This window comes from Astyanax mexicanus, chromosome 22, assembly GCF_023375975.1.
Source record: "Astyanax mexicanus isolate ESR-SI-001 chromosome 22, AstMex3_surface, whole genome shotgun sequence".
NCBI classification, from domain to species: Eukaryota; Metazoa; Chordata; class Actinopteri; order Characiformes; family Acestrorhamphidae; genus Astyanax; species Astyanax mexicanus.
Genome location: NC_064429.1, coordinates 8,793,432 through 8,820,458, shown reverse-complemented (window position 1 = coordinate 8,820,458; position 27,027 = coordinate 8,793,432). Strand labels below are relative to the sequence as shown.

Sequence of the window (27,027 nt, the reverse complement as noted above, 5' to 3'; positions counted from 1 at the left end):
ACTTAAGATAAGTAATGAACCAAATGCAATACATTTTGGCCAAGCTTTTCTGCATTAATTTAGCAAAAAATGTAAAAAAAAGAAAAAAAGAAAGCAAACTTACCATTCAGAGTATCCTTTACTGGTTCACACAGCGGAGGCTTGGCCGGAGGCTGCAGAGCTTAAAAAGCTAAGCGGTGGGATCGGCAAGGAGCGCCCCATTGTAATCTGTATAATACTCCACAGTCCATTAGCCTCAGTGCCCATGCCTTTATTCACCCCAGACTGAGAGAAAAGAGAGAGAGAGAGAGAGAGAGAGAGAGAGAGAGAGAGAGGTAAGTAAAAAGGCTAAAAAAAACACCATAATCCGCTCATCCATATGCCACACAGTGGCCATGACCAGGAGTGTGCTATCACAAAGCTAAGTGAGCAACGCTCCACAAAAGAGCACAGGATTTAGCAGCTAGCACGACAGGTTCACTCCAGAAATGCTCTCAGATCAGTGCAAAAAGAGCAGCATCAGTGACTAAAGCGTTAAGAATAGTAGGTTGCACAGACCTCAAGACAGAAATCAATGTACAGTACCTATCAAAGAATTGCAACAGTATACATGTACAGGGGTTGGACAAGGAAACTGAAACACCTGTCATAATTTTAGTGTGGGATTTTAGGTTTCATGGCTAAATTGGAGCAGCCTGGTGTTCAATCTTCATTAATTGCACACTGCACCAGTAAGAGTAGTAAGAGTGGGAAGGTTCAATTAGCAGGGTAAGAGCACAGTTCTGCTCTAAATATTGTACACAATGCACACAACATTATGGGTGACATACCAGAGTTCAAAAGAGGACAAATTGTTGGTGCACGTCTTGCTGGCGCATCTGTGACCAAGACAGCAAGTCTTTGTGATGCATCAAGAGCCACGGTATCCAGGGTAATGTCAGCATACCACCAAGTAGGACCAACCACATCCAACAGGATTAACTGTGGACGCTGTAAGAGGAAGCTGTCTGAAAGGGATGTTCGGGTGCTAACTCGGATTGTATCCAAAAAAAAAAACCCATAAAACCACGGATGATCAAATCACGGCAGAATTCAATGTGCACCTCAACTCTCCTGTTTCTTTCACCAGAACTGTCCGTCACCACAATCAATTATTGTGCTCTAAAACCAGGTGTTTCAGTTTCATTGCCCAGCACAGAACCAGAACAGAGGAGAAGTGGATGTTGAGAAAGTGCTGAACTGTACGGATCTCTTGTAGCTTCAAAGAACAAAGAGAAACAAAGCAACAGATCCAACAGTATCCTGTTACAGAGTGTGAATAAGAAGCATCGTCAGAATAACTGCAGTTGATGTTTAATGTTTAATTCATGCAGTGGCTGAAAACTTCAAAGAGCCTTTCAAATAATTCAAGAGAAAGAAACGCCTCCACGTTCCTTCCCAGCCGATTCCGAGCCCATTATCTGAAAGAGAGAGCCGCTTTAACCGCTGCTCTATTCGGCCCAATTACCGTCAGTGGCCGGTGAACAGGGCCGGTCTGTCAGCGAGAGGGTGGAGGATGTCCTCTGCTCAGTGAAGAGGACAAAGACTCTCTTTGAGGAAGTGGAATAAAACAAGAGCTTCCCCCCGGTGGAATTCCTGCATACTGTAAACTCTTCCCGAGGAACGCTTCAGTCCCACTGATAACCACACAGCAGCTCCAGTTTCTAGGTGGAGATTAAGACAAACAAATAGTGTTCTAGAATTAAACTGGAGTTCTACAACAAGATACAGCACTTCAGTTGCTAAATCAGTTTTTCTGATTTTGCTATGTATATCTACAGGGTTGGAGAATGAAACTTTCAGACAGCTTCCTCTTACAGCGTCCACAGTTAATCCTGTTGGAAGTGGTTGGTCCTTCTTGGTGGTATGCTGACATTACCCTGGATACCGTGGCTCTTGAAGCATCACAAAGACTTGCTGTCTTGGTCACAGATGCTCCAGCAAGACGTGCACCAACAATTTGTCCTCTTTTGAACTCTGGTGTGTCACCCATAATGTTGTGTGCATTGTGTACAATATTTAGAGCGGAACTGTGCTCTTACCCTGCTAATTGAACCTTCACACTCTTACTGCTCTTACTGGAGAAATGTGCAGCTAATGAAGATTGAACACCAGGCTGCTCCAAATTCCAAATAAAAATATTGTCATTTAGAGCATTTATTTGCAGAAAATGAGAAATGGCTGAAATAACAAAAAAGATGCAGAACAGAGGAGGGCGATACTGGGAATTTAGATATCGATCAGATACCAAGCTAATGCAGGGCCAGTATTGCCAATATCGATACTGAGGGTGGTGAAGTGGGGTATTAATCTTTTTTACATGAGTATTTCTCAACACCAATACCACTGGTTTCGATATTATCCATATTTGGATCGATCCGCCCAACTCTAATGCAGAGCTTTCAGACCTCAAATAATGCAAAGAAAACAAATTCATATTCATATTCAAGTTTTAAAAGTTCAGAAATCTATATTTTGTGGAATAACCCTGGTTTTTAATCAAAGTTTAAAATCATGCATGTTCTCCTCCACCAGTCTTACACACTGCTTTTGGATAACTTTATGCAGCTTTACTCCTGGTGCAAAAATTCAAGCAGTTCAGTTTGGTTTGATGGCTTGTGATCAGTCTTCCATTTTCAGGGTTTTCAATTTGGTAAAATCAAAGTAACTCATAATTTTTAAGTGGTCTTTTATTATTTTCCAGAGCTGTAAACACTAACTCCAAGAATCATTTTCTTTCTATCTGGTGTGAGATGCACTTGTGTTTAAGTGAAAGGTAAAAACAAGCACACACTTTTGTTGAATAGCCCACCTCTGTTCATCTCCAGCTTTTTTAAATCAGTTAGCATCGCCTGTTAGATATTAATAATGAAAAACATGATTAATTACTATTAATAAAAGAAAACTGGAATTAGTTTTTTGGGTCTTACTAAGTAAACTTCTGATCAAATTATGGTCAAATGGTTTCTGAGTCTGGTAACTCTGATAAACTTATTCTGTACAACAGAGGAAACTCTTACTCTTACTTGTGCCAGTTTCATCATTATAATGGTTTTGATGGTCTTTGTTGTGACTGCACCTCAGGATTATTTCAAAGTTTTAAATTTGTTTAAGTATTTTTTTGTTCTTTATTTATTTGAGTAGTTGTTGCTTCTCATAATCTGGATTAGAACATTACTCAAATATTCACTATTCACTGTATACCTGTAACTCTACCTCTTCACTACTTTACTTTAACTGATGCTCTCAAACACTTAAATTAAGAGACACGAAATTCAAGTAATTAACTCTTGATCAGGCACAGCTGTTAACTGAAAGCCTGAATTCCAGGTGACTCTACCTCATAAAGCTGACTGAGAAAATCCAGCAGAGATGTTCAAAAACTGTCTCTATCTAAGCAAGAGGTCCTATAATACGAAACATATTGACTGGGTTTACTAAATAATCCCATATGTTTTTTTTTTCATAGTTTGGTTGGAGTACTGAACCCAAACCACTGGGCCAAAACTCATCAATGAACATTCTATCAGTGAATGAACATTCTATAAGTAACTAGTATATATATTAATAAAGCAGTAATATCAATATAAATAATTAACACGGGATAATGTGGCACATGTTGCAGAAAGAGAACGCTGAGAACATTCTGAATTTTACATTTGAGCTTTTCTAATCAGGATAATGAGCGAGAGAGAGAGAGAGAGAGAGAGAGGGAGAGAGAGAGAGAGAGAGAGAGAGAGAGAGAAGGAGAGAGAGAGAGAGAGAGAGAGAGAGGGAGAGAGGGAGAGAGAGAGAGAGAGAGAGAGAGGGAGAGAGGGGGCAGCAGGGTGAAAACAATAGCCTGGATTGAATATTTTATTTCAGCACTCTCATTAAATCACATTACAATGCATTACATCACTCAACGTGTACACACCAACACAGCCCCATCCATTTAGGTGATTGCGGACGACCTGGCGAGAGCCGCCGGACAATGGTTCAGCCCATGCCCCAGTTAACACACCTGCCACCCTGAGTAAATGATTTTATAATAAAGATTACACCAGCCTGCAATACAGGCAATGTGGATACACACAGATAAGCTAGCGGGATCAAATTAAGAGCATTTACTGGAATGAACCAACACACACACACACACACACACACACACAGAGAGAGAGCCAGCGTAATGCTTTCTGAGAATTTGCCGTTCAGCTCTACAGTACTGTAGATAAACTCCACTGTACTGCGCAATCCTCTGTTTGTCTTTATGGAGGCTCCTGCAGTGCCCCCCTCCTGCCCCCCCCCCCCCCCCCCCCCCCACTGTCTGGTGGTCTCGTTAAGTAACCGCGAGTCAGGCCTAAGATACCCATCACAACAAAACACACTGCAAAAAAACTAAACCTTAGCAAGTTTCAAAGCAATAAATCTTATTTCTTGCTCTGATAAGTATTTTTGGTACCACTTTAAAATAAGACTACCGTTATAAAGGGTTTATAAATGGTTAATTACAATTAGTTTATTAATGGTAATTAATCAGGTTGTAAATGCCTTAAAAATCATTAATAATCAGTTATAACACATACGTAGAAAGAGCATCAATGACCTGTTGTTTGTCAAATACTTAACCCACAGCCTTCTATATTGTTGCCCTTTCTATGTATGAGTTATTTAAAAAGTTATTATTAAAAAAATCAAAACTCTTCTAGAATGAAGATGAGACTCTTTAATAAATGCTATTCAGTAAATCCAAGCTCCAACAAGATAGTAACTCTAACTCAAGAGGCCTGAAATTCAGTGAACAGATGTCTACAAAGATGTGCTCTAAAGCTCTGTACAATCTAGAATTAACCATTTTGCAGAGGAAACAAAATAGGATTTGAAGTAGATTTCTATAAGTCCTAAAAAAGTTGGCATGGTATAGAATGTACCTGACTTCTGGACAAATTCTAAAATTCCAGAGTTTTATATATATATATATATATATATATATATATATATATATATATATATACAGTTGTGGTCAAAAGTTTACATACACTTGTAAAAAAACATAATGTTATGGCTGTCTTGAGTTTTCAATAAGTTCTACAACTCTTATTTTTCTGTGATAGAGTGATCGGAACACATACATGTTTGTCACAAAAAACAGTCATAAAATTTGGTTCTTTCATAAATTTATTATGGGTCTGCTGAAAATGTCACCAAATCTGCTGGGTCAAAAATATACATACAGCAACAAAATTTGTCAATTTTGGTGATGTAGCGAGTTGTGTCAATCAAATTAGCTTCATGTCATGGCCTCTTCACTTCTTGTAAGTGATTCTGATTGACTACAGCTGTTGACTTCTCATGAGCCCATTTAAATAGGGCTCATTTGACCCAGTGATTAGACTCAGCTACAAAAGCTACAATGGGAAAGTCAAAGGAACTCAGTGTGGATCTGAAAAAGCGAATTATTGACTTGAACAAGTCAGGGAAGTCACTTGGAGCCATTTCAAAGCAGCTACAGGTCCCAAGAGCAACTGTGCAGACAATTATACGCAAGTATAAAGTGTATGGAACAGTTGTGTCACTGCCACGATCAGGAAGAAAACGCAAGCTATCACATGCTGCCGAGAGGAGATTGGTCAGGATGGTCAAGAGTCAACCAAGAATCACCAAGAAGCAGGTCTGCAAGGATTTGGAAGCTGATGGAACACAGGTGTCAGTCTCCACAGTCAAGCGTGTTTTACATCGCCATGGACTGAGAGGCTGCCGTGCAAGAAAGAAGCCCTTGCTCCAGAAAAGGCACCTTAAGACTCGGCAGAAGTTTGCTGCTGATCACATGGACAAAGATAAAACCTTCTGGAGGAAAGTTCTCTGGTCAGACGAAACAAAAATTGAGCTGTTTGGCCACAACACCCAGCAATATGTTTGGAGGAGAAAAGGTGAGGCCTTTAATCCCAGGAACACCATGCCTACTGTCAAGCATGGTGGTGGTAGTATTATGCTCTGGGGATGTTTTGCTGCCAGTGGAACTGGTTCTTTGCAGAAAGTAAATGGGATAATGAAGAAGGAGGATTACCTCCAAATTCTGCAGGAAAACTTAAAACCATCAGCCCGAAGGTTGGGTCTTGGGCGCAGTTGGGTGTTCCAACAAGACAATGACCCAAAACACACATCAAAAGTGGTAAAGGAATGGCTAAACCAGGCTAGAATTAAGGTTTTAGAATGGCCTTCCCAAAGTCCTGACTTAAACCCCATTGAGAACATGTGGACAGTGCTAAAGAAGCGGGTTCATGCAAGAAAACCATCACATTTAGCTGAACTGCACCAATTCTGTCAAGAAGAGTGGTCAAACATTCGACCTGAAGCTTGCCAGTAGCTTGTGGATGGCTACCAAAAGTGCCTAGTTGCCGTGAAAATGGCCAAGGGACATGTAACCAAATACTAATGTTGCTGTATGTATATTTTTGACCCAGCAGATTTGGTGACATTTTCAGCAGACCCATAATAAATTTATGAAAGAACCAAATTTTATGACTGTTTTTTGTGACAAACATGTATGTGTTCCGATCACTCTATCACAGAAAAATAAGAGTTGTAGAACTTATTGAAAACTCAAGACAGCCATAACATTATGTTTTTTTACAAGTGTATGTAAACTTTTGACCACAACTGTATATATATATATATATATATATATATATATATATATATATACATTTATACATATATATCTGCAAAGAATGGTGTTCTAGAAACAACTTTAAAAACTCTTTAAATATATCAAGTGTTGGGCAAGTCCAGGGTGCTGCATCCCTAAAATAGCAATCCGCCAAAATAAATGTAAACAAAATGCCAGACTGAGATGCATCTGTACGAATCTAGGGTGGGTTTCCCAAAAAGACCAATCTTAGCAAATAACTGCGAGTGAGTTCACACAGTACTTTAGTTGCATAAAGGTTTGGGAAAAACTCTTTAATTAACGATCAATCTTACATACGAGTTAACAAAGTTTTTAGCGTTATAAAGCTTTTGGGAAACCCATTTCTGATTGTAATCGCTTTTTAAAACACCTTAAATCAAATGTGATTTAGACTCGATTTGCAAAAATCTATTTTCGTGATGTTTCTGGCTGTTTAGTAGGGGTGTCACGATTTTGATATTTTATCGAAATCGATCGAAATTATGTCATGGTCTCGAGCATCGAAGTCAAAAAGAGGATCGGCGATCCCTCCCTCTAAGCTACGCAAATGGCGCAGCACACTGTAGCGACGCCGCGGACACTGTGACTGCTGAAAGAGCAGCCCTTTCTCCAGAGAATGTGAACATTCTCATCTTCTTAAAGAAAAACTTGAAAATATTAAAATAACAGTTGTTTTGTCTAGCCTCAAATATGTTAATAGTTTTGGTACCTTAAGGAGCATCTTTCTCTCAGATAAAGTTAATAATATATCTTTGTTAAAGAAAAAACTTGGCATTCTCAGGGACCGAAAAAGTATTGAAGTCTTATTTTTCCTGTTGAACTGTTATAGTAGGATAGAGTTCAGTTTGTTAAGGCTCTAATTGTTCTATTATTTTGTACATGACTGTTCCTGTATTTTTTTTATTATTTATTTTGTTATGTTGCACATTGCTGTTTTAATAGTGCACACTGCTGCTGCCAAAAAAAGCCACTAGATGGCATTACATTTATATCTTAATTAAATGATTTAAATTTGACCGTTAGTGCCTAATGTGGTGTTTTACAGATCACTTGTATCACTTTGCATCACTTATATCAAGCCCACCTTTTCAAATAGGATATTGTAAATTTGATGAATCAAACCAAAGACTGACCATAGACTAATCTAAAACTGGCATAGTCCTCTCTGCCTTAAAAAAAAAAAGAAAAAAGAAAATGGAGAATCGAATCGAATCGTGACTCTAAAATCGGAAATAAAATTGAATCATGGATTTAGAGAATCGTAACACCCCTAATGTTTAGACAATCAAAAATCAAGAAATGGACAAATTTTTTTGTGGCTGAACAGGAAGGTTGTTTTCTGACTTTCGCTTTCTCCCGCTGAGAACCTACTGTGCCTACTCCACATCTGATCTGGCAACCGCGGCAGACGTGGGCTGCCCCCTCTGGACCTCTGATATGACAGATAATCTGATCTAACCCCACAAAGAACAAGCGCTGAGGCAGACAGCGCCATGCTCAGCCTTCATCGCCTTCATCGAATTAAAAACCCTGACAGACTCCACAGCACCATCGGGATTCCGGAAAGAGGAGAAACATTCGGGAGAGAAAAGTCTCTATACAGAGAAAATAGAGAAAAAGCAGAGAGACAGAGAGAGAGAGACAGAAAGAGAAGGGGAGAGACAGACAGACAGACAGCGTTATCTAACAGCTGTCACTCACACTCAGAACAAAGTGGCGTGAGGTTCCAGACTAAACGTTGGGACTGGGCCTGAGAGACGCCTTCTGTCAGTCATCAACTCCTGCAGCACCTTCACACGGCTTTAAAACCCAAGACCAAGAGCTTTCCCCGATGACTTTACACCTCAAGCGAGAGAGAGAAAAAAAAGAGAGAGACAGAAAAAAAGAGAGAAAAAAAGCCTTGAGGCGTAAAAACACAGACCATAACCATGTTTGGAAATGTAATTGGAGTGTGAAAAAAAAGTGTGAAAATGAACCCTTGTGTGGTGTTCATATTTTTGTTACTGGTTTACTTTGTTACTTGTATTTAATTCAGCAGAATTAAGCAATTTTACATTAAAATGCTTTACACATGCTTACTTCACCTAAATTGCAAGCAATATAAACAGCTTACATGGTTAATATTTGCCCTTTACCTTTCTTATGTTACATTTCTTTCAAAAAGTGCTACTCTTTTTTTATTAGTTTTTTAATCAAATGTAAAAGAAAATGAATTAAACTCAAGATATGAGTAGAAAATTTGTTTAGTTTCAAATTTACAAATGAAGCAATGTTCATTAGCCCTTGGCCAAACATAGTCTATGTAATATAAATGTGTAGGGGGGGGGAGGGGGGGGTGTACAGTGTGTGTTTATCGAAAATGTGTTTTGATATATGTTTTTCACACAAAATGAGCCAATGCCAATGAGTTTGAGTTAGAAAAAATATTTTTTTAGTATCATTTGATGAAAAATGAAAACGGGTCCCACTGTCATGGTCAGAACAGAATAGCAGACAAGCGCAGATACTGATAAAAACAAAGTATGTTTATTATAATAATAAACAGATGTAATCAGGGTCGATACAGAAATAAGGGTAATCACCAGTAGACAGAGCAATGAAGACAAAACCATACCATAAACGAGAGACAGTCCAGAGTTCATACACAAACAATCCAACATCAAAGGCAGAGGCAAGAATCGGCGTCGAGAAACAAAAAGCAAGGTCATACACAAAGTAAACTGAGACAAGAGATAAGTAACGCTTTGTACGAGGAGAACCTACAATACGCGGCGTGGTAGTTTGTTTGGCGTGCACCTTTATAGTGCCAGTAATCAGTATTCGGGACTTCCTGGTGGAAGCAGGTGAGGTGTCACGTGATCAGGTGGATGCGTGATGTCAGCGGGTGGTGCATTCTGGGTAGTGTAGTTGTTAACCTGAGAACCTCCGTTAGAGCTTGGTGTGGAAGGGACAGAGGAGCTAACAGCACCAGACGTGACACCCACAGACCTGAACACCACACAAGGGTTAAACAAGATTAAAACACAATAATAATCTGGAATCTAAATGCTGATACAGCTGCTGGGTGTTCATCCAACACCACCATCTGATCTCCACAATTTCCACACTCGCTTTACCTTATTCGGTGAGCCCTGGACCACAACATTGGACCACAGACCAGTTTTTTAGTGGTGTTGCAACAGATATTGTAATACTGTTTCGATAATCCAGATTTGTCACACTTTTTTCACGTCTTTCTATGTTTCTGTATGTGTTTTTTTTCATTCTCTCTCGTCCCTGTCTTGCTTTTCAGTCTGTTTCGTTTTCCTGTCCTTGTTTTTGCCCTGTCCTTGTAGTAACCCCGCCCCCTTGTTTCCAGCACCAGGTGTTCCCAACCCTCTTTGTGTATATAGCAGAGCCACTTGTTTCTTAAGTCTTTGTAATTTTCTCTTTGTTTGCATTGTGAAATCTTGTCAGGTCTGTCTGGGTTTTTTTCATGCTTCTGTTCTGTTATTGATAGTTATTTATTTCTTCTTTTTTACAATAATGTTATATCTGATTAATCTTCTTAGTTTAAAACTTAGTTTTAAACTTAGTTTAGTTTTCTTAGTTGGATTTTCCTTGTCTGATTTTCATAGTCTTGTTTATTCTGATTTTATGTTTACCTTTGTTTGCTTTTATGTTAGTTTTTCGTTTGTTCTTGTGTATTTGAATAAATCTTTACTGCACATTGTTCACTATAATACTCTGAATACTGGCTTTACAGGTCAAATTCATGCATAAGGTGCACCAGGTTATAAAGCACACTGACGATTTTTGAGACAATTAAAGGATTTTACGTGCGTCTCAAGTGGGAAAAACATGGCCTTGCCTGCACTGTTGTAGTATATTAAATCACAGCCTACAGGGGTTGGAGAATGAAACTGAAACACCTGGTTTTAGAGCACAGTAATTTATTGTGGTGACGGACAGTTCTGGTGGAATCAGGAGAGTTGAGGTGCACATTGAATTCTGCTGTGATTTGATCAACCGTGGTTTTATGTTTTTTGGATACAATCCGGGTTAGCACCCGAACATCCCTTTCAGACAGCTTCCTCTTACAGCGTCCACAGTTAATCCTGTTGGATATGGTTGGTCCTTCTTTGTGGTATGCTGACATTACCCTGGATACTGTGGCTCTTGATGCATCACAAAGACTTGCTGTCTTGGTCACAGATGCTCCAGCAATTTGTCCTCTTTTGAACTCTGGTCTGTCACCCATAATGTTGTGTGCATTGTAATATTTAGAGCAGAACTGTGCTCTTACCCTGATAATTAAACCTTCACACTCTTCATGCTCTTACTGGTGCAATGTGCAATTAATGAAGATTGACCACCAGGCTGCTCCAATTTAACCAGGTTCTGGCCAATACACAGCCCTTATTGTTGTTTAACAGCACTTAAACCACACAACAAATAAAATGTATGGTTTCTTTTAGACGACTAAATGACTGTTTTCTCCAGACCAGCTTTACTCCTCTTGCTGAGTTACTATAACTCACTGGCAGCTTTTGCTCATGAAAGATTAATGTTGTAATCAAGCAGAGAAAGTCCAACCAAAGGTCACTGCCTCTGATCAGAATAGCTTTAAATCTGGAACACTCCATAGACCTCCCTGAGGGACACGTCAGTGTCTGCATGCTTCACAAGCTTTCTTAGAACGAAAAGCAGGAAAGCAGAATCAAAACTATGCAAGAAAATTAAATTCAAGCTTCAAACAGCCTCAAAAAGCTCAGAACTGGTCTGATCAAAATGTGAAATGTGAATTTTGCATTAAAACCAATTAAAATACGACACACGGTGTAATAACTCCAGCAAGGACACTTTATGAATGGGATAAAGAGAAGATGATTAATTGTACATGACGAACACGACAGCAGTGCTTCCCACATACAGGCTACACTCTGGCGGTGCGCCCGGGTATATGGACGCCCGCCCAGGTATATCCTGACCTATAAAAAAATTGCATCATTATATTGAAGGTGATTTATTTTTGTTCTCCTATTTTTTTGTGCACTAATCTCAGGCTCTACCTGTGATTTCTAGCCACAAGACTACAAATACCCAGAGTGCACCATTCAGTGACTCTCTTATGATCATGGAACACCTTCAGGAAGTTGTTCTCCTGAGTACTAACACCTGGTGAACTAAGAATACAGTACAGTACAGTACAGGCCAAAGGTTTGGACACACCTTCTCTCTCTTTTTCAATGCGATTTCTTTATTATTTTCATGACTATTTACATTACAATAGATTTTCACTGAATCTACTCAAAACTATGAATGAACACACGTGGAGTTTTATGTACTTTATTTTATTATTTATTCTGTATATTGTTGAGTTAAAAGTCGGGTTTTTGCTCTGCAGCACATCATTGTGTGTGTGTGTGTGTGTGTGTGTGTAACGAGCAAGAGTGTAGATATTCCTGCATGGCTAATATAGGATTGGGCAGATGACTGTTGACTGTTGTCAGGGTTTTAATTAGTCAGCTGCGCACCTGTATATTTCTTGCCGCCAAGATACAGCAGAAACACACCAGATATTTACATGAACACACCTCACTTCCAGACCACCACACACATCAGTGCAGATGTATTTCTAAACTCTGACGCTATTTTGACAGCATGGATGTAAGGTGTGAAAAGAGAGTCGATCACTAAGTTGGTAAAATTGCAAATATTTTCTTCTTTTTTTTTTTTGACAGACCTTGTCTCTAGATATTAAGCCTAACACCTTAAATACAACTGAAAGAAAATGACAACACAATGTCATGCTTCTACTGAGATACTGAGATACTGAGATAGACAGTGCCTCTGCATGTTATATATATTATATTCAGACTGAAACCAAATATATTAAATATTTTATCACGAGCGCAAAAAGGGCTGTGTCACTTCTGCTTTCACGTTCCTCACTCCTGTGAAAAGGAAGCGTGATTTGGAGTCTGCAGAGGAATTTACACACCCTTACACACACACACACACCCTTACACACACACACTCAAACTCGTGTCCTCTCATAACCAGTAAAGCTCAAATTTATTTGCTTTTCCACTTTTCCTGAACTCTCAGCATCTCCTCACTCCCCACTTTTTCTCTTATTCTCCTTTCTCTTCTCTCTTTTCCTTGCTTTCTATTTCATCTTCTATTTCAGCTCCTTTCTCCTTCTTACGAAAGCAGTCTCCCCTGCAAGACTTCAAAAGGTCTCTACACTCGTGAATCTTTAATAAGCCATTTTATCAGGAGTTCCCTGCCTGGAAGAAAGAGGTGCACCCATCATTAATCTGTATTTTTTTAGATTTTTTTTTTTTTTATCAAGCAAATTGGTCAATTTTCCGAGCATCCATCATTTTTAATACACATTTTCCTCTGTAGTTATTATGTACTTATTTCTCAGGATCAATCAGCATATGAAAGACAGTCCTGACAGATGTATGGACATGCATGCTGCACTTCAAAGGAGGATGTTCACTCTATGAGATTTCCTCGTAGACATGTTTTTACTGATCTGAGTTACATTTCCTTACATTTTGTATTTCAACTTACACAGTGTATTCAAACAACCAATCTGTACAAAAATGTGGTGGATAGAAACATATCTCAGAATGCTCAACACATCCAATCTCGAGGCGAATGGACTACAAAAGCAGAAGATCACAGCAGGTTCTAATTCTGTCAGCCAAGAACAGAAAGCTGAGGCTGCAAACGCATACAGATAAGTATGCAGGTAGGCTCAAAGCCCATTCAGGTTGATGCCCACTCCCAGTGAAAACACACCCAGTCCCAGGGCGCATTTAACCCTTGTGTGGTGTTCATATTTTTGTTCCTCGTTTACTTTGTTACTTGTATTTAATTCAGCAAAATTAAGCAATTCTGCATTAAAATGCTTTACACATGCTCGCTTCACCTAAATTGCAAGCAGTATAAACAGCTTACATGGTTAATATTTGCCCTTTACCTTTCTTATGTTACATTTCTTTCAAAAAGTGCTGCTCTTTTTTTATTAGTTTTTTAATAAAATGTACAAGAAAATGAATTTAACTCAAGATATGAGTAGAAAATTTGTTTAGTTTCAAATTTACAAATGAAGCAATGTTTATTAGCCCTTGGCCAAACATACTGTATGTAATATAAATGTGGTGGGGGGGGGGGGGGGGGGGGGTGTACAGTGTGTGTTTATCGAAAATGTGTTTTGATATATGTTTTTCACAAACAATGAGCCAACGCCAATTTTTGAGTTAGAAAAAATATTTTTTTTGTATCATTTGATGAAAAATGAAAATGGGTCCCACAGACCCGAACACCACACAAGGGATAAAGCAGTGGAAACACGGGCTGGTTCTTAAAAGGTTTGTAGGTTCACAGCAACTGGCACCATCTCCGATACCATCAACTTGTTTATGGAAAAGAGGCACCAGAGTGGTGTGCAGCCATGGTGGCGGAAGCACCCATTTAAGGGCACTGCTCAAAGAACCAACAGATGCCCAATAACCTGCTGAAACATACAGATAAGTATGCAGGTAGGTTCATACCCCAGCCATTTTGATGCCCAGTCTCATTTTGGACCAGTGGACCAGTGGCTTTTTGCTCCTCAATTCCACTGGCTGTAGGTAGCCACTGCTCTTGACTCCCAGTCACCGACTGAGTCAGATATCTAGCATGGCAAATATTTGCCAGGCAACTGCAGCTGCTCAACGATTATTCAGTGACAGATTGGTGAGCGCCTTTGCTCCACAATTCCCCTGGCTGTAGGTAGACACTGCTCCTGACTCCCAGTCGCCGACTGAGTCAGATATCTAGCATGGTAAATATTTGCCAGGCGTCTGCAGCTGCTAAACGATTATTCAGTGATAGATTGGTGAGCGCCTTTTAGTAGATCAAACTGTCTGCGACTGAAAAACTGAGTACAATTGTCGTGAATAGAAACATATCTCAGACTTCTCAACACATCCAATTTTTACCCAGCTAAAGACCTTGTTTAAGGACTCAACAGTGGCAGATGCTGAACCTGGGTATAGAACCTACAACCCTGTCATCATCTTAATATAACTTGGTGCTCCAATAACCACTAAACCACCTCTGTTGTTCACAGAGTGGAGAGCAGTAAAGGACAGTCCTGTGTCCTGATTTGCTGATTGGTCACTGGAGTGGACTGTTGCCCACTCACATCAGATAGGACGACCTGTGCAGGACAGTGACTGGCTGTCCACTTCGTCCTGTCTTCATCCGAGCTACAGAGGGGGAAGACACACTGCAGAGACAGGACACTGTGGAGCATCGGAGGACCCTGTAGATATCGGAGCTGTCAAAACACCTGATCTCAGCCTGACTGCTTATATAACAGAGAGAGAGACAGACTGAGAGAGAGAGAGACAGACTGTGAGAGAGAGAGAGAGAGAGAGAGAGAGAGAAAACTAACACAGGAGGCTATGAGATTTTTTATGACTGTTTATATAGGCTGTGTGTTTGTGTGCACTTGAAAGAGGGGGGCATTCAGGGAGGTCGAAGTGCGTGTGTGTGTGTGTGTGTCTGTGTGTCTGAGAGAGAGAGAAAGAAAGAGAGAGCAAGAGAGTGAGAGAGAGAGAAAGAGAGAGAGACTGATGCCCCAGTCACTGTGTGCTCGCAGGCACTGCCAAAGCCTCCATTCGGAAAACCTTTCTAAACATGAATAAAATATGAGCTGCGCAGACACACTACACCACCACCCCCGCTCGAGAGAGAGAGAGAGGGAGAGAGAGAGAGAGAGTGAAGCAAAGTCAGAGAAGACGAGAGAGTCAGTGAGGAATAAAGGGGAAGAGATGATGGAGAAGGAAAAGAGAGCGAAACGAGGGAGCTGGGGTCTAAAGGATTTCGGGAAGAAAGAAGAAAACCCCAGAAGAGAGTGAGAAAATGAAGGGAAGAAAAAAAAATAAAGGGATAGAAAGAGGATAAAGCAAGAGAATACGTGTGGAGAAAAGGAGATTTGGTTATTAGAACCAATTTTAAACTATTTTGAAAAGAATATTACAAGCATATGTTCAGTATGAGAAATATGCTTGCTAGGGCTCTGAGTGGCCACTATGATCTTAAACTCGCTGGTTTGAATCCAGGTCATGCAGCTTGCCATCAGCTGCCAGAGCCCCTAGAAGAGAGCACAAATTGGCCTTTTTGCTCTCTCTGGGTGGGTACAGTACAGTAGATGGCGCACTTTCCCATCATCAGTCCTAGGGTGATGTGGATCAGCACAAGGCTGCGTCTGTGAGCTGATGTATCAGAACCGAGTTGCTGCACTTTCCTCTAAGCGTTAGCGCTGTGATGCTACTCAACAATGATGCATCAGCTAATAATAAAACACAGTGGATCAACACCAGCAGATGACATGTCTCTCCAAACCATCACTGATCATCAGTAAATTTCATTTCATTTAAAAATAAATCAAGGGAGCAGAGTCTGGAGGAAGTGAAGTTTCACTTGATAATTTTTTTGTATCTGATGTAATTTAATTACTCGAATAATCATTTCACCCCTAGCGAGTATACTACAATAGCACACGCCGTAACAATTCCTGTTAAATCAACACTGTGACGACAAACAAAATCCTTCATTCAACCTCTCCGCTCTCATTCACACGCCTCTGACACAAACCCAGCTCATCTGTCTGTAGTGAAGAGTGTCGAGCTGAATGGGACATTGTGCTGATGAAGTGGCCACTAGTTGTTTTTTTTTCAGTTTTACATGGAGTAAAGTAGGAGCGTGCCAGTGTACAGAACGGGGCAGTTTGTTGATTGGGTTTGTCCTTGGTTTAGGTACCCTGTGGATTTATTTGAATAAAGTTGAGCTCTGCTGAACGTTTTTTGCCAGAGGGCGGTGCTGCGCTCAACCCAACGCAACCCAGCATGCACCGAGGCATGCAGCGTCTCTCTCTATTGCTATTAAAATGAATAGGATGTGTTGTGCTGGTAAAGTAGGCTATGATAAAATGTATTGGTGTTAGGGTTGGGTTTCCATCATGGTTTTCTATTGTTGGTGAGGATCTTGGACTGATTTTATGTGCTACACGGCGCTCTGTTGTGTATTTTTACATTTTAATTTTTTCACTAGAGCCGTCATGCTGCCGCTGATTCCTCTGTTCTATATGTGTTGCGTCTCATAGCGCTAATTTATTCATCATTTATTTATATAAATGTGGTATATCATGAAATATATTATTATCGTAATATAGGCAATTGCTTTAGGCAATACAGTGAGTGTACTTAGTATACCATTGGTTTATTTCATACATTTCTGGTCAAAAGGTCAAATTAGTGTTATTTAATGGTACAACATGGATCACCTGTAAGTTTGCAAAGATCCTGAAAAATCTGGAATAAAGAAGGGGGTCTCACGGGGGTGGGGGGGTGGGGGGTGGAATTGTGCAAAGTTATTAACAAGAAAACAGACTGTAAGTGAATGACACACTGTGTAGTGTGAACAGTAGAGTCATTCTGTGTTTTTCTCCTAAATGTAGTGTTTATTTGGCCTCACTGGCCAAAGTATAGTCTGGTCAGACTAAAGGCAACACTGCAATCCACAGTCTGACTCAGTCTGACTAAACCTACACAGCTCCCAAAGAGGGTTTATAATGCGACATTCATAAAACTGCAAACACCTAATGCTTTTTAGAAGGACCTGATCACAAGCCTCTGGATAACCATGCATTTATTTATCAGAATATATATTAAAATCATATATAATATAACTGCTGCAGTGCTGTATGACCCAGACAAGCTGCTTTTTTATTAATTTTTTTATCATTATTTTTATTTTTATTTATTTTATTACTGCAGTTTTTTACCTATCATTATCTTTTCTGTTAAAACTGATACTGATAGTCCTTAATCATGTTAATCTGAGCTAAAGGCTAAAGCTAAAGGCTATTTAGCGGTTCTTTAGTTTAAAACTGTGGAGAAACTCCTTTAGGTACCTTAAGGAACCTTCATGGAATGGTTTTTCGAATAAAATGATTATTAAATCACCTTAAACTTTCTTGATGGTTCTCCTCAAGCACCTAAACGCTAAAAGTCATTCTGCTGTTCACACTACATGACTGGTTGCGCTTTAATCGTTCTTCGAGTCCTTCAGTCGTTGAGACTTTCACACTACAGGAAGCGATGCCATGCCAGAGAATCTCCAGAGAGGAGAATACGCACTTAAAGTGAGTCTAAAATGAATGGTTTCATATGAAGCAACTGAGTAAAAGCAGCTGAGAGATTCCTGATTTGCCTCAGAGTAGAATTTTAGTTGGCGATCGACCAAAAACTGAAAAACTGGGCTGAAATCATATCGTGTGAACCTGGCATAGGGGTTCCTCCATAGCTTAAAACCGAAGAACCCCTTATGTATTGTGATATTTTTAACATTGTGCAATTTTACATGAATTAAAAGCTCTTAAAAGTTCTTACCCATATTAGGAGCGCAGATTGGAGCAGATTGGAGACGATTCACTGGAGTCTCAGTCTGGTCTTGTTGTGAATCGGTGGCATCGGCTCACAGCTCAGTCTCTTAACTGTAAGAACAGCAAGTTGATTACACATTAGAACAGCTGACTGAATGGGAGAACGCCAAGTAGCAGCGGCACGACGAGGTTATTCTAAAAAGCTTCCTGCGATTAGCAGATATTAACGTGGCTCAACCTCGTTCAAATCATTCATACAGCTTCTCCAGTGCCTCACTGTGGAGCTCATTCATCGGCATAAGCCGGAAATTGAGGAATGAGTGAACGAACAGACACACGCACACACACACACACACACACACACATACACACACTGACTAAAATGTAGGGTAATTCCTAAGACTGCTTAGAGAAGATTATCCCATTTCAGGTCTACCTCTTTAGTGGCTAGTGGCGAAACCAAGCGGCAGTGAAACCAGCCGATCAGTCCAAGAAGCGCCGGGACCATACAGGACACTAAAGCCTCCTGTGAGACCAGTGTCAATTACCAGCTAATGGACTCATATTTCAGTGGCTACAATAAAACTCTACATTATGATTTTATTAGCCATTAAGCAGTAGTTACTACAAGCCAAACTTTCACCCCTGAAAAATTTATGAGCACTACCAGGCTTTTCTGTGCTTACTCCAGCTGTCTCTCTGACTGTGCACTACAGCCGACGCCATTGGGATTGTTTTTCCAAAGAAAACTAGAGGTGGGCAATTATGGTAAAAAAAAAAAAAAAAAACAATTTTCGATTCTATTTTTTTTCTCCTACTAAAATTCAAACTACAGATGACAAAGAAATGGTTCAAACCTATGATTACCTTTATTTTTAGTTTCACTTAAATCTCTCCTTTGGGGTTCAAGTGCAGACCATACCACTATAAATAGTGAGAAAAATGATTGTGCGTGTATTAGAATTATTAGAATTAGCTTAAAATGAGAAACAATTATTTAAAAAATGTTAGATATTTGATCATATTTTGATTAAAAGTATACAGTACTTAGTAAAGTTAAAATAAAATAACATTTATTTTATTTCTTTATTGTTCTTGGCAGAGACTTTAAAAAAAGATGGACGCCGCGTCACCGTTCCCATTCATTCAGCGACAATGAAGCCAAAATCTTCCTCCATGTTGGCGATCCTGAAACCCGAGTCTGTAGAGCGCAGTAGAGACCAGAGGAGGGAGAAAGACTGTGGAGAGACTGTCTACTCATTTGAATAACCCCGCCCCTGAGGGCTGCCTCGAGGTCACAGGCTGTAGTGCGGAGCAGAGCGGAGCTGACGGTCTGTTATTGGCCCCGCCCATAACCAGTCCTTTTACAATAACCACACCTTTTTTTGAATAGAGCTGAATAACGTTTTAAAAAACAAATTCTGTAGGGCTATAAAAATGTAAAACATATAAGCAGAGGTTACACTAGCTGCTGCATTTAAATAATGGAGGTTATAATAGAATTACAGTATATTAGGGGAAAAAAACGTGATTGAAAGTTGTCTGTTTTGCTATTGAAACCTATGGGGATGGGTGGGGTTACACAGCTTTCTGAAACCGAACAGCAGGGGGCGCCCGACCTGTGGTGGGGCTTCACTTTAGAGAGGAGATGCTCTGTCCAGCTATACACAGTGTATGGTTCTTGGTTTACAAGTGTAGGTCTACATGCTGATCTGATGACTTTTATTATGACACGTAGCAGGCAGTGGATTAGCTGCAATGGCTAATGGCTAACCAGCTAACTGTATTTCCAAGCTGGTTAGAGTGGGTAAGATCTGTGGTTTGATTTTTAATGTGGATTATGGCTTTAGTTCACTTTATTTAGTTATCTATTACCTTCACAACACCAGAATGCAGCTCGCTGTCTAAAGCTAGCTAGGCTAACAGACTGCAGATTTTAGTGGAGATGGCTAACAGCTAACTAGCGATGCTAACTGTGTTTCAGAACATAATGAATAACTGTTTTTTTTATTAATAACAGATTGATTTCTCAGTGCTGGTTAGAATGGGCAGAATCTGTGGTTTGATATTCGATGTGAATAATGGCTTTAGATCATTTGAGTTAGTTATTTATTACCTTCACAACACCAGAATGCAGCTAACAGCCCAATGCTAGCTAGGCTAACAGACTGCAGATTTTACTGAAGATGACTAACGGCTAACTGGCCATGCTAACTGTATTTCCGAGATAATTTAATCACTGTTTTCTTAATTACATATGTTGAAAACAGCCTTCGTCGGATTCTGAGTGATGTTGAAATATAATTATATAACAGTGGGGTTCCGCCCTTCACTCGCTCTGATTGATTTAGACAGGAGTATGAGCCTTGAACCACTCAGAGACACTGGTTGCGCTGGTGTGACCGTGGTTCATCATCTTGGTGTTGGGTTGGACGTTGGATAAGGGTCTCCACCACAGAGTTGTTAAAAACATATATATATATATATATATATATATATATATATATATATATATATATATATATATATATATATATGGTGTCTGTTTGGAGGGTTCTTTCACTTCATAGGTGAAGGATTGTTGCTGGTGCTAAGTTGTGGTGGATAAAACATATTTTCTGTTGAGTTGGCACAATCTAGATTTAAAAGTATAAAAAAAATATTAGACACAAACACAAGCACTGCAAAAAATCCATTGGCAAAAACTAGACATAATATATGCAAATTAAGACAAATATATGAGTACTAAGCAAAGAAATTTGCCAATGGGGTAAGCACAATTTTCTTAGTCTCAAAATGAGCGAAGAAACACCTAAATCAAGCAAAAAAGTCGCTGTTTTTGGACACAAGAATCAGAATAACTTGATTGCTGCTTGATTGTGCTTAAAATGACTTAAAATAAGGTACACATTCTAATTAAGAATGATTAAGATAATTATCCTTAAAATACGCAAAATAATCTAACATTTACAATCTAATGCTTAGTAAGACAAAAAGTCTTATCAGAGAAGAAAATAAGATTTATTGCCTAAATTTAGAACATTTCACTTGCTAAGATTTCGTTTTTTTGCAGTGAGGACGCATCACGACCGGATGCGGCTTCATTTCGTGTCTTTCACTGTGGCTGGGTTCTTACTGTCGCCTTCATCAACAGCCACCCAGACGCTTCCATTTTTAAAGCTTTTGTTTGTTTGTGTTGCTGCTTTCAGCCTGTGGCACTCGAAAGCAATTAGAGATTTATAATGAGTGCATTACCAAACACGCTGTAAACACGCCTAAAAACTTCTCTCAGAACTGGAGGGAGAAAAAAAACGAGAGGAGAGAAAGAGAGAGAAGGAGAACTGCAGCAGTCTCTGGTGCTGAGCATTGCTGTGTCACAGTATTAATTACTCCAATATGGGACTTAATTTGGGGGAATTAAACGTAATACAGTGAGAAATGGTGGGATTTGGGGAGCTGTATGCTTAATATTAATGGGGCTTTGCGGCGCGGGCTTAGCGCAGCATTACCAGAAGATCAAAAAAAGAAGCTGGGAATATCGCAACCGCCAGGCCGTTCCCCACCTCACACTCCTCCCTCCTGTTACGCTGGATTGTTCTCTGCTGCATCGTTTTCTTTCATTCTGTTCTTTTGTGTTCTCTCACTGGTTTTGATTCTCGGTTTTGATTTTGCTGCACTCTGACGGCGTGTCTCACGATGCCACCGCTGTCAGTAAGAAGTAAGTCTGTAATGCTGCTGATTGGAGTAGAGGTAGGATGAGCCATAATATGCACAATATTATATATAATATATAATATATAATTATATATTAGGCCTGTCACGATAACAATTTTTTGCAAACTATATTTTTTCCCAGAAATTATAAATGATAAATGATATTGTTTGCATTTTTAGACCACTAATTTGGCACTGATAAAATGATAACATAATATCAACATAATAATAACATAACAAAGGAATTAAGGAACCCTTTTAAAGACAATGCACTGTCCATTCTTGTTCTAATAAAAAAAGTGTTTGTATAAGGGGTGTGCCATATCGTATCATACTCAATAATATCAGCAATATTTTTTTAATGATGGTGAACGATATTATACCCTAAAATATTGTGCAATATCAAAAGAAAAATTCACATATTACACATACCTAAGGTGCTTTTTTTATGCAACACTAGTAAGGAACAGGGGTGTCGCCATGTTTTCCTTCTAAATCAGCAGGTCTCGCCACTAAGCGGATAAGTTAAGTAAACAAAACTATAGTTCTTTAGAAACACATTTTCTAATGCCAATGCTGCTCCAGCAGAGCTACATCAACAGGCTGATAATATAAAATACTCACTTCTGAACAGCAAAAGAGCTAGTGCAGTTAGCGGCTAATGCTAATACTGCTCCAGCAGTGCTCGCCGGGATTAGCAGCAAGCTACAGGTCGATATACTCACCTCTTAATGGCGACAGAGCTAGCACTTAACTTCTAATTGTTCTACTATTTTGTACATGACCGTTCCTGTATTTTTTATTATTATTTATTTTGTTATGTTGCACATTGCTGTTTTAATAGTGCACACTGCTGCTACCAAAAAAGGCCACTAGATGGCATTACATATATATCTTAATTAAATGATTTAAATTTGACCGTTAGTGCCTAATGTGGTGTATTACAGATCACTTGTATCACTTTGCATCACTTATATAAAGCCCACCTTTTGAAATAAGAGATTATAAATTTGATGATGAATCAAACCAATGACTGACCATAGACTAATCTAAAACTGGCATAGGCCTCTCTGCTGTAAAAAAAATAAAAAATAAAATCGAGAATCAAATTGAATCGTGACCCTAAAACCGGAAATGAAATCGAATCGAGGATTTAGAGAATCGTGACACCCCTAGTGAAGAGACCCCTAGATGAAAACTGCTGTTCAGAGACACTCTCCATCCAACCTGGCTGAGCTTCAGCTGTTTTATAAAGAAGAATGGAGCAAAAATCTCTACAGTCTAGATGCATAAAGCTGGTAAATATATATAACCTAAAAGACCTGCATCAGTAATTGCAGTGAAAGGCGGGGGGCTGAATACTTTTACACATCACACTTTTTTCTTCGATTCTTATTTAATTAAAATTTTAAAAATTTTGTTCCACTTAACAATTATGTGCCACTAATTATGTGTTGATTTATCACTTAAAATCTAAATTATATGAATTTAAAGCTCACCTTCCGCGAAAATCCGATTTTTCTTGTTTTTTGTGGAATACAGTAGGTCTCTCCGAGTTGAATGTGTACACCTGCACATTAAACTGTTTTGCAGCCCCCATTGTCTGCAGGAGCTAAGCAAAGAAATCCCCCCTCCCCCCTCTGAAAAACGGGTGAATTTTGAATTATCTTTCTGCCTACGTAGGCAGAAACTCACAGACCAGCCCACCTTGGCTCGAGAAACTCCCAGAGGCGGAGCTGAAGCGACGCAACATCACCGCTCATCAGTTAGGAGGTGGGAGGCAGTGAGCGGCAGAGCGGTGGAGGGGCGTCGCAGTGCTCCTAGCCAATCAGAGGAGAGGTATTTGCATGCTGTTTGCATGTATGAATATTCATGAGCAAAGCTGGAATCCGGTCATTTTGGACACACCCCTAAAACAGTCCATTAAAAAAGAGCTATACAGAGACACCTGAGCACTTTTTTTTTACAAAAACGGCTCACATGTCATTCATTCATACTAGAGACCACAACTAGACATTTTAAAATGAAAGAAAAAACGACGGAAGGTGAGCTTTAAGTTTTTAACTAAATTCAACTAAATGATCAACCCCTGAGATTGATATGCATATTTTTTTTTCACACAATCAGGAGAGCTTCAGAGCTGTGGGAAACACTTGACTGGGTATTCCTGGTGGTGCCCTCAGTCTAAGCACTTAATCCCCCCACTGCTGCAGGTGGTGGAGCTTTGCTGGCGATGCTGGGCTGCTATGTGACTCTGTGCACAATCAGGCAGAAAATGACTCATTTTCCATGTTAGCGGATCAATAAACTCTAGCTTAATTTATATAGAGCGGTTAGCAAAAAAAAAATCATTATCTTATTTTTTAGGCTGGGTGATATACAGGTAGTAAGATATTAAATATTCTTAGTTAATTATAAATTAATTGTTAGTTTATTATTTAGTGTTTTTGACAAAGGATTAATCAGAGGTTCTTTCCGCAGAGCGACAACTCTGCAGTTTTTAGAAACAGTAGTTTCATGGCTAAATTGGAGCAGCCTGGTGTTCAATCTTCATTAATTGCACATTATTGCACCAGTAAGAGCGTGAAGAGTGTAAGAGTGTGAAGTTTCAATTAGCAGGGTAAGAGCACAGTTCTGCTCTAAATATTGTACACAATGAACACAACATTATGGGTGACATACCAGAGTTCAAAAGTTCCAAGGACAAATTGTTGGTGCACGTCTTGCTGGAGCATCTGTGACCAAGACAGCAAGTCTTTGTGATGCAGCATCAAGAGCCACGGTATCCAGGGTAATGTCAGCGAGATACCACCAAGAAGGACCAACCACATCCAACAGGATTAACTGTGGATGCTGTAAGAGGAAGCTGTCTGAAACCAGTGTATGCAGTTGTATTATTCATCGTTTGTACTTATGGAGGAACGATGTGCGATTCTAAGGTCGTGAAAAACATACTGCACATTAAGTCTAAACGTTTGACTGGTACTGAACAGACACAGCTCCAGTGTGTCTGGGTCCTGCAGTGTCAGAGCGTGGAGAAGTTGGGCAGTGAGCGAGTGAAGGGCTGCTATTCTGAGCGGCTAATTAGCGTTCCCTGCCAGCCTGTAGCCTAATCTGACCTGACCAGGCTTATCTCCTGCCGCCTTTTCAGACTCTATTATTTTCCACTCTTTCACACAGACTGATACCCACACTCTTTCACTTTCTCAATGGCCTCCAGCTCTCTCTCTCTCTCTCTGTCTGACTCTCTTTTTCTCTGTCTGTCTGTCTTTCTTTTCTGCTATCTCTATAGCGCATGAACCCCTCGGCTGTCTGTCTGTCCATCTATCTGTCTGTCTCGTGTGCCATTCTGCACATGTCTTTTAGTGACTGGTCCATCATTTGACTGTGCAAAAAAAAAAAAATCCTGTGAGAAAGCAGCAGCTGAGACTAATTATTGAAATGATCACAAGTAAAGATGCACCATTACTACATTTTCCCTCCAAAACCAGCTCACATTCTTGCTTATGAAAGGATAAGGGTGGCCGATATGGCTCTAAAATAATATCACGATATTTAATGGGGTTTTCGCGAAAACGATACTTTTGGCGATATGACAAAATGACATTTTCTGTAAATAAATGCTCTAAATGACTAAAAGATTTTTATTTGGAATTTGGGAGAAATGTTGTCTGTAGTTTATAGAATAAAACAACAATGTTCATTTTACTCAAACATAAACCTATAAATAGCTAAAGCTGAGAAATATGAAAAAGTGAAAAATTTGCCCCCTTACAGATTTTTTATGTTTTTCCTTTTTTTTTTTACTTAATTTTTTTTTTTAGATCATCAAACAAACTTAAAAACATCAGACGAATATAACCTGAGTAAATGTAAAAAGCACTTTTTAGATGATAATAAACAAGAATCATTTAAATAATAGAATCTGTCTGACAACATGAAGCAGATAAAAGATTTCATTTAAAAGTAGCATATTATGTGATCTAAAGAAATTTAAAAATAGACAAAGTCACGACATTGTTGCTCATCTGCAGTTTGCAAAAGGACATGTGGACAGGGCAAAAGACAAAATATAACTTTTTTGGCTTTAATGAAAAGCGTTATGTTTAGAGAAAGAAAAAAAACACTGATTTTCAGGATATGAATCAATAAGCGACATCCTAGATGTTTAAAAATATTTTTTCTTAACCCTTGTGTGGTGTTCATATTTTTGTTACTCGTTTACTTTGTTACTTGTATTTAATTCAGCAGAATTAAGCAATTTTACATTAAAATGCTTTACACATGCTTGCTTCACCTAAATTGCAAGCAATATAAACAAACCGCTTACATGGTTAATATTTGCCCTTTACCTTTCTTATGTTACATTTCTTTCAAAAAGTGCTACTCTTTTTTTATTAGTTTTTTTTAATAAAATGTAAAAGAAAATGAATTAAACTCAAGATATGAGTAGAAAATTTGTTTAGTTTCAAATTTACAAATGAAGCAATGTTTATTAGCCCTTGGCCAAACATACTGTATGTAATATAAATGTGTGTGTGTGTGGGGGGGGGGGGGGGTGTACAGTGTGTGTGGGGGGGGGGGGTGTACAGTGTGTGTTTTTTATCGAAAATGTGTTTTGATATATGTTTTTCAAAAAAAAAATGAGCCAATGCCAATGAGTTTGAGTTAGAAAAAATATTTTTTTAGTATCATTTGATGAAAAATGAAAACGGGTCCCACAGACCCGAACACCACACAAGGGTTAAAATGACGCCATGATAATGACACTTACTGCGATAAAAAGGGATTAAAAAATTCATATCTGGCCATGTCCACAGGTGCCTGACCTTCACACAGCAAGAGGAACTTCCAGCGTCTGTCCATCTGTCCATTTCCTTCTGTCCGAGCTTTATTTAACCTGCGACAGTTTAAGGTCAAGAGACTGCCTCCATGCATTTCACTCGTCCTTAAGAGCGGCGCGCACCCGCCTTCTTATTACAGAATAGAGAAAAGCATGCACTTCAAACACACACACACACACATATATTTCATCCGCCGTCCATAAAAATAACACGCGTTGTGTATTCACTTGAGTCACTGTCACACACGAGCAGAGCTGCAGCTCTTCTTCGCCACTGGCTCTCGCACAAGAAGAAGATAATGTCTCTATTATCAAACGCGCCCTCAGCACACTGACCTCGCCTGATGACGG

At 39.3% G+C, this 27,027-nt stretch overlaps 1 protein-coding gene across 2 annotated transcripts in view; it reads right to left on the bottom strand.

Moving 5' to 3' along the window:
- wscd2 (WSC domain containing 2) overlaps window positions 1–27,027 on the bottom strand; it is a 117,488-nt gene that overhangs the window by 64,193 nt on the left and 26,268 nt on the right. For both annotated transcript variants that reach the window (XM_049470212.1, XM_022666243.2), the window contains 2 exons: window positions 18,127–18,230; window positions 104–264 (listed from right to left, as the gene is read on the bottom strand). The gene's annotated coding sequence lies outside the window, so the exon portion shown is untranslated. The remainder of the gene's footprint in view (window positions 1–103; window positions 265–18,126; window positions 18,231–27,027) is intronic.